Source organism: Polistes dominula, unplaced genomic scaffold (genome assembly GCF_049000335.1).
Source record: "Polistes dominula isolate Pdom_NZ unplaced genomic scaffold, Pdom_raw_medaka contig_17, whole genome shotgun sequence".
Taxonomy (NCBI): Eukaryota; Metazoa; Arthropoda; class Insecta; order Hymenoptera; family Vespidae; genus Polistes; species Polistes dominula.
The window spans coordinates 617,501-628,760 of NW_028301049.1; the positions used below are offsets into that span (position 1 = coordinate 617,501).

Consider the following 11,260-nt stretch of genomic DNA (forward strand, 5'->3'; position numbering starts at 1 on the left):
TTTTTTGTTATTAGTCAAATTTATAAATCATTGTAGCTCTGATTTTTTACTCACCCCTATTACACACACACATTTGGAAGAGGACGTCTATTCAACATGAAACACACGAGCAACGGATATTAATATCTGCTGAAAATGACATGAAGAAATTTGACTACTACGCAATTTGTGGAAGAAAAATTGTAATCTACGTGAAAATAAAAATAAAATAATAATATATAAATATAATATATATAAAAATGTTATAATCGACGAAAATTAAATTATATACAAAAAAAAATATATATATATATATTATAATAATTAATTTAAATATATAAAGTTTAATATATTTATATATTTTATTATGTGTTTATTTTATATATTTACATATATTGAATAATATATATATAAATATAAAAAAATATATATAATCAATCTATACAATATAATATATAATTTAATATATAATATTTTATTATATATTTTGTATATTTTATTATATATATATATAATAAATAAACTATTATATAATATTTAAACGAGAGAGAGAGAGAGAGAGAGAGAGAGAAGAGAAGAGAGTTGTTGTTTCTCTTCAAAATATAAGCGAACATTTTTTTAATCTATTAACAATTTTTTTCCCTTGGTTATTAATAAATTGTATTTTAAATATAAAAAAGGGGCTTTTTATTTCTTTTTTCTTTTGCTTTTTTTCTTGAATTTAAAAAAAAAGGTGTCTGTCTACATACTAATTACATATATATATATCGTCCGTAAAAAAGAAAAGTAAAAAAAGAAAGCGTCACGTATCCTTACACGCACACGAGCGAAATTTGCGATAGTGTAATAACATGAATGCATGCTGTTTACAAAAAAAAAAAAGAAAAAAAAATGAAAAATAAAATTACAGAGAAAGTAAAAAAATTGCTAGGGGAGATCGAATTAATAAAAGTGATTTGAATGAGTGGTGAAAACAGATAAGGGAAGTGATATATATCGAATTAACAGTGATTTGAATGAAAGGAAAAGAAAAGACGATTGGAAATATAGACAAGTGATTTGAATGAAAGGTAAAGAAAGACAGAAAGAATGAAAGAATGTATAATTGATTCAAATCTGATGATTTTAATGACAGAATTAATGAAAACAAAACAAAAAAGATAATGAGAGAGAAAATACAAAGTAGTATGTGTGAATGATAAATAAAGGCTATGAAATTTTGTTAAAATGTGAAAATGATCAAAGTAGAAGAGTGAGAAAGAATGAGGACTGTAAATGAAGTAATAAAGTGAGAAAGAATGAGAGTTGTGAATGAAAGATAAAGTGAGAAAGAATGAGAATTGTGAATGGAAGAATAAAGAGAGAAAAAGAATGTGATAAAGAACGTAAACGAAAGTAATAATTAGTATATGATGAAAATGAGTATAAAAGAGAGAGAAAGAGAGAGAAATAGTATGAATGAGAAATAAGGGATGAAATAATGTTAATGTGAATGATAAAATTAGGAAAAGATACAAAAATAAAAGAAAGAGAAAGAGAGAGGGGAATTGAGTGTGAAGTTGGGGTCCTTGCTGACCCTGTCGTTTCTATTGTTGCAGAGCTGAAAAATTGGTGAATATCATAGATATTTGAGAGAGAGAGAGAGAGAGAGAGGGTGAGCATGAAATATTAACCCTTAACGCTCCAAGTGTGCCTCCCAGGCACCATCAACGAACAGCGTTCTACTCCAAGTGTGCCTCCCAGGCACCATCGATGTACTGGCGCTTTATTCCAATTGTAGAACAAATTGGAATTGCTAGTAGATAACCACAATATACCGTCGGAGCGTTAAGGGTTAAAATTAGGAAAAGAAAAGAAAAATAAAAATGAAAGAGAGAGAGAGAGAGAGAGAGAGGGGAATAGGGTGTGAAGTTGGGGTCCTTGCTGACACTGTCGTTTCTGTTGTTGCAGAGCTGAATAAATGGTGAATATCACAGATATTTGAGAGAGAGAGAGAGTGAGGGGGTAAGAATGAGAAATTAAAATTAGGAAAAGAAACATAAAAATGAAAGAAAGAGAGAGAGAGAGGGGAATAGGGTGTGAAGTTGGGGTCCTTGCTGACACTGTCGTTTCTGTTGTTGCAGAGCTGAAAAATTGGCGGATATCACAGATATTTGAGAGACAGAGTAACAGCGACGAAAGGAGGCGGTGCTCGTTGTGCGGTAAGGTAGTGACGAACGTGCGCAATCACTATTACGTCCACTTTCCTGGAAAATATGCTTGCCCTCTCTGCCCAGCTGTTTACACGCGGAGCGACACCTTGCTCACGCACACTCGTACGAAACACGCGCGTACTTCTGCACACGCGCGATAGCAAGATCAAAATTCTTGACATTACTATTATTATTATTATTATTATTATTATCATTATTATTATTATTACTATTATTATAACGAAAAGCCTAATTTTTTTGTTAGATTTCATTTACGATTACGATTATTATATTAATTATTACTAATTGCGATATTAAGACAGACAGACACCTTTTTAGAAAGTGTGTGTGTGTGTAAGAGAGAGTGTAAGTGACTAATTGAAAGAGTGAGGGAGCGAGAGAGAGAGAGAGAGAGAGAGAGTGAGAGTGAGAGAAAAAAGGAAAAGAAAAGAAAAATTTAACATCTTCTCAAAATATTTACGTTAGCAATTAGATTATTTTTTCTTTTTTTTTTTCAATATAATTCTATTGCAAATTTATTATTTTGTTTTCTTTTCTTTTTTCTTTATTTAGACAAATTATAGTTTAATCTTATATTAATGTCTTTCAAAACGTAATTCGTATTTTTGATCAATGCCTGATATATTACAGTTTTTGTTTTTGTTTTTATTTTATTTTTTTATTTTCAGAAAGTTTCAAACTCTTCGATTTAATACTAATCTATGATTGTAAATAATAACTCATTACTTTTATTTTTATTCTAATTATTATTATTATTATTAATTAATTATTATTTTCTTTCGCTTTTACTTAAAGTGTATACTTTAAACGATTCCGATATTTTGATTTTTTTTTCTTGCGTACGTAACGAAAGAAATCCCTTACCGTTAATTTGTAAGTTATCACATTGTTATCTATTTTTATCTAGGATTATCTAATTATCTAGGATTAACTAACATTATTCCAATGCCAAAGTATCTCAATAATGAATTTTTGTCACATCATATTAATGTGAATTATTTAAATTATTCTTTAGAAAAACAAACAAACGCGCACACATCACATCGTGTTACAAATTAAAATAATGCGGCCTGTTTATAGAAAAAAAAAAAAAAATTATATAGTTTATATAAATATATAGATATATATATAATAAAAGAATTTATGTAAAAATTAAAAAAAAAAAAAGAAAAAGAAAAAAAAACTAAGAAACATACATTTGGCACAAAACTCGTTTGGAGGGGGGGGGAAGAAGAAAAAAAAACAACAACCACCACCACCACAAATTGTTTTTAGAAAAAGAAAAGAAATAAAAATTCGAAACACTCGACTCTTACGAAAGTTAAATTCCCTAGGAACATAATCCAAAAGAAGAAAGTAACATTTTGTTCGTAGTTCATAGTCGAGTATGAAACCACTTGTCATAATATTTTCATAATATTTTAAAATGATTATTTTTGTTTCCTCAATTGCAAATGTTCAACCCCTTTCGTGTTTTTTCCCTTAGCACGAACGAGCCCGCATACTTTTGAACGTTTAAAGAACTTTGTCAATTCCATGCTACGAGATGATACTGTTTATGTATGTGTATGTGTATGCGTATGCTTATGCGTGTACGTAATGTGCGTGCGTGAGTCTGATATGTATGTTCGATCTGTGTATGTGTGTGTGTGTGTGTGCATTTGAGAAGGAAAGAAAGAAAAAGAAAACGAGTGGGTAAAAAATGTAAGAAAATAAAAAAAAACTGCTATAGTTTTAGAAAGAAAAAAAAGGCGATCTATTTTCTAGATTTATGGTAATCCTCTTTAAACGCGTAATAAAATCGAAAAAAGGGAATAACAAAGGAAAATAAGTACAAGTAAACAAAGAAAAAGAAAAAAGAAAAAAACGTAAAAAAAAAAAAAAAAAACTATTTCGAAGAATTATATGAAAAGTTTATTAATTTTTTCTTTGTTTTCTGTTTTTTTTTTCTTTTCTTTTTTTTTTTTTTACTAAAAGAACAAAATAAAATAATGCGAACAAAAAACACCATAAAGTTAAGAAGGACGATATATGAGAAAACTAGAAAAAATAAATAATTTTATTGCACATAATATAAATAAATGCTGCTACCTGTTCTACAGAATAATATAATAATATAAATATATCGTTTTTTTTTTTTAAGTTTGTTTACTCAAATTTTCGTAGGTAATGATTTAAGTTTGTAATTTACATTGTAAAAGAATGAGAGAGAGAGAGAGAGAGAGAGAGAGAGAGAGAAAAATAATAAAATGTGTTGTTTGTAGGATGATTTAAAAAAATGGGCATGGATTTTTCGCCGATTTATTTTTGAATAATATATTATAATATATTTATTAATATAATATTATATAATAATTATAAATAATAATATTATAATATATTATTATATATATATTATTTATATTTTTATATTATATATATTATATATATTATTATATATTATATAATTAATATAATATTAATATTATATAATAATCACATTATAGTATCTTAATTGAACTTAAAAAATTAAAAAAAAATTAATGTATCAAATATAAAATTTCTTTTTAACTCTTTTAAATTAAGTTAAAATTATAAATTAATTGTGAATTTATTATAATTCTGCGAATAATCCATGAATTGAGAGAAAAAAAAAAGAAAGAGAGAGAGAGAGAGTGAAAGAGGAAAAGAAGTTTAAGTGACCTGTATAATTTCTAAAAAGCTTTTAACATGTAAGAAAAAGACAACAACAAAATATTTCATTTAATTTTATCGATTAGAATTAATAGAAATATATTGTTTTAATTATCTATATCATTATTTTTAATAGAATCACAACGAATAAATTAACACACACACACACATATATACTCATATATATACTGACAGAGAGACAGATATGAAAATCTTTTACTTTGAAAGTTTTCTTTAAAACTATCCAAATCTCGTGTATAGAAGAACAAATATGTTTACAAAAAAATTTAAACGAATACAAATTTTCTTCTTCGATTATATTAATAACATTTTAAATGATTACAAAATTATTCAAATTATTATAATAATTAATTAATATAACATTAAATAATTAAGAAACTTCGTTACATTAGTTAATTTAAATCATGAATTTTCTTTAATATTGTTAAAAAAAAAATAATAATAATAATAAAATGTATTACTACGATGTTTTTAAGAAGTTCATAAATTGAATAGTACAAATTAATCATTCCAAATAAAACACATTAAAGTAATAAGATATCTTTGACGGTTGAACCTTTAATTAACGGATTGAACAAATTACATGATTCTAATCTTTCTAATGAAAGATAGTAAAAGAAAGAGAAAGAGAGAAGGAAAGAGGGACAAAGAGAGAGATAGAAAGTATTCCATTAAAAGAGTTAAAAGATTGGAAGAAATAATATTCGTACAATAAACTTGTGTTAGTGTCTTTTCATGGTATGAAATGAACTCGTACTTTTGTTTAATTCATGTAATACATAAATATATGCCACATACATACATACATACATACATACATGCATACATATTAAAGTGAAGGCATCAGTGGAAGACCAGTTAACAGAAATTTTCATCTTAAATAGTGGTAACTTTTTGCATTTTTATTGAATAGTAGGTCCCAATGTGTGAGGATATTCTTTGAACTTTGGACGTCATATAACAAAGGACATTTTTCAAAAATAATTGTGTTACACGAAAATAATAAACATTAACGAGAAGTCAATCACTGCATCAGTTGCACGTCGTTCATAGGATTCGTTCGAGAGCGCACGCCTTGCAGTCAAAGGGTTAATCGTTCGTATTTATAATAAACAATCGTAATAAACAATAAGCAAAACGTACAATAACATCGCATTGGTAAATGACGTAGCTCATTTATCGCATTTGTTTTTCAAAGGCCAATACTTAAAGAAAGCTTATTTTTCAAGTTTTAGTGACAAATAGTCAATTTCTTGCACATTGGTTGACGATTGGTGTCTTCATCCTATGTATACATATTATACATACATATATGGAAACATAGAAAATTCATTGAGTTTATGTAGTAAGTATTTAACACACAGATAAGAGAAAAAATTCATTGTGAGCAATAATATAATATATACTACGTAATGTAGGTTAAGTTTCCTTATGAAAATTTTAAGCAGTTTTTTAAGTACCCTTTTGTACTACTTTATGACCTATACGTTAAAACCCTTTTCACATTGAAATTGCTCGAATTTCGATTACTAATTTTAATTAACTTTATTGATTTCAAAATCTCATGCGAATTCGAGAGATTCGTGTGTTTTTTTTGTTTGTTTTTTTTTTAAAATTAACTTATTCATTAACATAACCTATTTCATATTTTAACGATTGATATATCTAAGATTTAAAAATATTGTAAAATGTATTTGTTAAAATTAACATATAACAATAAGTTATGGTCTTCATTACGAGGGGTAGAGGAGGAGGAGGAGGTCTCGTAAGAACAAATTTATTAGACCGTTTTTTATTTTTTATTTTTTTTTTTCTTGTTTAAATATCGTTGTTTATGAAAACATGTGGAACACGGTAGAAAAAAAAAAATAAAGCTCGTAGCTTGCACCCCTAATGCACCTTATATACACGGTAAATGAGAGTCATTATGAAAAACATAAAATGGTACGTACGTACGTGTTGTGTTCGTTTCAAAACATGTCAACGAAAAGTAAAATCGATTATTTCAAAATGTTACTTATAAATATTAGTCGACGAAAAATATTAACGCGAAGAAAAATTCATTGAAATAAAAAAATTAAAAAATTAAAACTTAAAAAAAGAACAAAATTTTCAATGCAATAATTGTTATCAATGATTACGAAATAAATGCCCATGATTATGATAATGATTATGATGATAATGATGATGATGATGATGATGATGATGAAGGTCCAGCGAAAATGGAGGGATGTCTGCGCAAATAAAGGATGTGTGTTTATTATTATTACTATTATTATTATTATTATTTTCTCTTACTTGTTTATCACATGCAATATTATGTCAATCACTATAAAAATACCTCGATTGCAATTTTATGTCAAATTTCTAGATTATGTTTTGATCTTTCAATTATTCTTTATTATTCATTTCTTAATTTCTTATTTTGCATGATAAAATAAGCCTATATACTAATTTATATATTTACATATGTATGTATGTATATATATATATATATATATATATATATATATATATATATATATATATATGTAAATATATATTTATATGTCTGTGTTTTTACATGTAAGGCGTCAACAACAATTTGTGATGTCTTCTAATTTTTTGTTGTTTTTTTTTTTCATTTCTAATGCGATCGTTAACAGTCACAAGAACAAAATTTAAAATACAATAAAATAAATGTATAAAGATAAAAAGTCAATAACAAATTAGCATTATTTTTTCATAAACTGTCCTTTGTTCGATGTTTAAAATTGAAAATTATTTACCGTAACTAATCGGTCAGAAAATACATAATTTTTATTGAATGTACTAATAAGTGTTCAAATACTTTCTTGAGTCATTCTATAACTAACGTAGTAGTCAAAAGTATTCAAATGAATAATTAAATATTAAAAAATACAATTTATTTGTATATAAAAGAAAAAAAATGTTTTATTTATAATATATTATTTCACATTTTCATATCCAATTATGAAATAATAATTGATTATGTAAGAAATTGTAAATTGTTAGTAAAAAATTGTTCAACAATGATGATGATTCAAAAATGATTAAAATCGATTAACAATATATTAATTAAAAAACAGGTAACCCTTCCTATAACACGGCAGATTTTTTTTTTTTTTTGAAGTAGTATATTACAAACATATGAAATTATTTAATTATTTAATTATTAGTAACATATATTTTTGTTTGTAAGTTACTTACTAGGTGACTTAAGATCGATAAGGGTTAAACCGTGTTATAAGATTCCAAATGATAAAAGGGTTACCTGTAAAAAACAAAGCAAAAAGCGAAGAAGAAAAAGAAGAAAAAGAAGAGGAATAAAGGTTATACGATTACGTATACCTTACATACAGGTTAACGAGGTGTTTTATGAGCATGTGTATGAATGAGAATAAAACAAAGAAATCAAACAATCAAGTGAGAGAAAAAGAGAGAGAAAGAGAGGGAGAGAATGAAAAGGCTCGTGTTATGGGTTTTGCAGGTACGATGCCGATCGTACCGGTGGGTCTTTCATATCACGAGATGTTCGCTGGATCACTTGGTAGTCCGGCCCTATGGAGATGCCGGGCTTGCGGTAAACAGGTGACCAATAGGTGGCACCACTTCCACAGGCACACGGCCCAAAGGTCACTCTGCCCTTACTGTCCAAACACCTACAGCAGGATCGACACCCTACGCACGCATATACGCACCAAGCACAGGGAAACATTGTTCGCTAAGGATTCCTTGTAGAGGTCGCTGATGGCCCCGTTGAGGAAGCGACCACCTCGGCTACCATCACCGCCAAGGCTCGTCGTTGACGATCGACCGGTCGCACCCTTTTGCGGATTTGGCCTACCCTGACCTCCGTCCAACTTGGACCAACCTGGCCCTTACGATGAACCAACATTATTATCATTACCATTACCACCACCACCACCACCATTACCACCATTACCACCATTACCAACAACAACAACCACAACAACATCTTCTTCTTGGCCACCTTCTTCATCCTGAAAGGATTATGATGATTGATAAGTCTAAATTGTTCAACTAGTTTGACTACTACTGTTGATACACAACGTCATGCTGATTGGTGTGTTGGTTGGTTGGTTAAATTATCCACCAGTGATTGGTTGGATTCGACGCCTGTTGCTGCTACAACTACTACTACTACCTACTACACTTCAAGGGGGATGTAGTTTTTGACAAACCCTAAGTGCAACAAAGCCCCTTTCTCTTAAAATGAAATTTCGATGAATTTCTTTTTCTTTTTTTAATTCAAAACAATTTGGTTTTCGTTCTTTTACACACACGAGTTACACTCATACAAGTTTTGTTTCTTTTTTTCTTTGATTTTCTTTTATTCTCCAAGAATAAAATCGCCAAAGACGATGATAATTATAACCAATAAGGAGACATATGTACGACGAGCTTCCGGAATATGAAGTTTAGAAATTAGTTCTTGACTCATCATTCAGCTCGATACTAATCGGAATCCTGCGAGGACAATCTATGGTTAAATGGTAACACGTGTCCTTCGTTGTGTTTATTTCCGAAAGAGACTGACAAAAAAAGAGAGAGAATGAGAGATAGAATATAAACGAGTGTGTGTTCGTTCGTGAATGAAAGTATATTATATATATACGAAATATACACACACATAATCAACAAAGTGGTATTGATTTCAATCATGTACACATTTTAGTACGAACTCTGCTGTTTTTTAATTTAATTTTTTTCCTTTTATGTTTCTTTTACATCGATGTTTTATATATACATACAAGTTATTAGATAATAATAATAATAATAATAATAATTATTATTATTATTATTATTATTATTATATTTTTATTATTGCGGTTACTGTACTTATTCGTCGTCACTTTTTTGTGTTCTATTATTTATTATATATATATATATTATTTCTTTTACAATTAATAGTCCTTACTATGGTTAGTATTTTTTTTTTAAATCGTAAATACCGTTCGTACTTAAATAAAAAAAAAAGGAACAAGAAATAACTAATCAATTCAAATGAAGGTCCAAATAAAAATCTTTGTAGATGAAAGATTGAAAAATGAAGAATAAAATAAAAATAGAAAATGATTCATATATAAGGTGTGCTTTTGTGAGAAATAATTTGGAAGGAGGAAGAAGAAGAAGAGAACGGACACATACACATATGAAAGTAGAACAAATTCTACGAGATTTTTTGTTTTTTTTCCGGTCTCTACGATTGCAATGATACGAGAGAGAGAGAGAGAGAGAGAGAGAGAGAGAGAGAGAAAAAAAAAAAATAAAAAATGAATTGTAAATAATTAAAATTTATAATAACGTCTCTCGTAAGCGTGTTTGCAAATATTCTACGTACGATCGATAAGATTATTTTCTAATAATAATTCAATGTTCCCGAAAAAAAAAATCACCCACATCACCCAACCCCATCCCATTACACCCTCTACGCGTTCGTTGATCCACGTTGATGAAACAATTTAAAATGGGAAACGTGTTGATTTAACATATTATCCTTGGACTATAAAAAAAAAGGGATGATATAGTTGAAAGAAAAAAAATGAGAAAGGTCTCGATAGGGATCCTAACGATGAGAACGGAAGAAAAAAATATATTTGAAGGGGTAGGAAAGTCGCACACAAACACGGTCTAATTTCTATTTAAACGCAATGGAAGTCTGAAACGCGCGCTGTGATCTACGAACACCGAAAATAAATTCGCAACAAAAAAAAAAAAAAAGAAATGGTACTATATTTAAAAAATAGAATTTACGCGGAAACGATTGAATAGAATAAAAGTAAAAAAAAAAAAGATTAAAAAAAAAAATAAAGATGAAAAAGTAAAAAAATTAGACAAGAAATCGATGAAATATTTCGAAAAAATCGAATCGAAGATAAAAATTTGAAAATTAAATTCAAGATGGATACTTGATACATCATGACGATTTCCCTAACCTCACTTATCGTTACTCAAATTTAGATTTACGAATAAGAAAGAGGAGGGGGGGGAAGATCGTCGTGTAAGAGGTTATGGTTATTAAAATAATTTGTAAATAATTATTATATACAATCGTTAAATAAACTCACGTCGATATTTACACGAGTATAATACTTACGTCAATTCTCTGTATAATATTTTTTCTTTTTATATTTATTTTTATGAGAGAATAAGAGAGAGTAAGAGAGAGAGAGAGAGAGAGAGAAAGAGATTTTCAGTATTTGCAATAGGACACCCCAAATAATTGTCTGATATTGTTTACTCTAACATTTTTTATGTATTATATATTAATAATTAATAATAATTTATGTCTAATAATACAGTAAACGAATTATTCATGGTTCTTGCCGACTGTACATTATATATATATA

The 11,260-nt window shown here is 27.9% G+C and overlaps 1 long non-coding RNA gene across 1 annotated transcript in view; it reads left to right on the plus strand.

Annotated features, from left to right (window-relative positions):
* Nucleotides 1-1,590, plus strand: part of LOC149031542 (uncharacterized) — a 59,001-nt gene extending 57,411 nt beyond the window's left edge. Inside the window, exon 3 of the long non-coding RNA XR_016177652.1 lies at nucleotides 1,578-1,590. This is a non-coding gene — a long non-coding RNA (uncharacterized LOC149031542). The remainder of the gene's footprint in view (nucleotides 1-1,577) is intronic.
* Nucleotides 1,591-11,260: the final 9,670 nt, after the last annotated feature.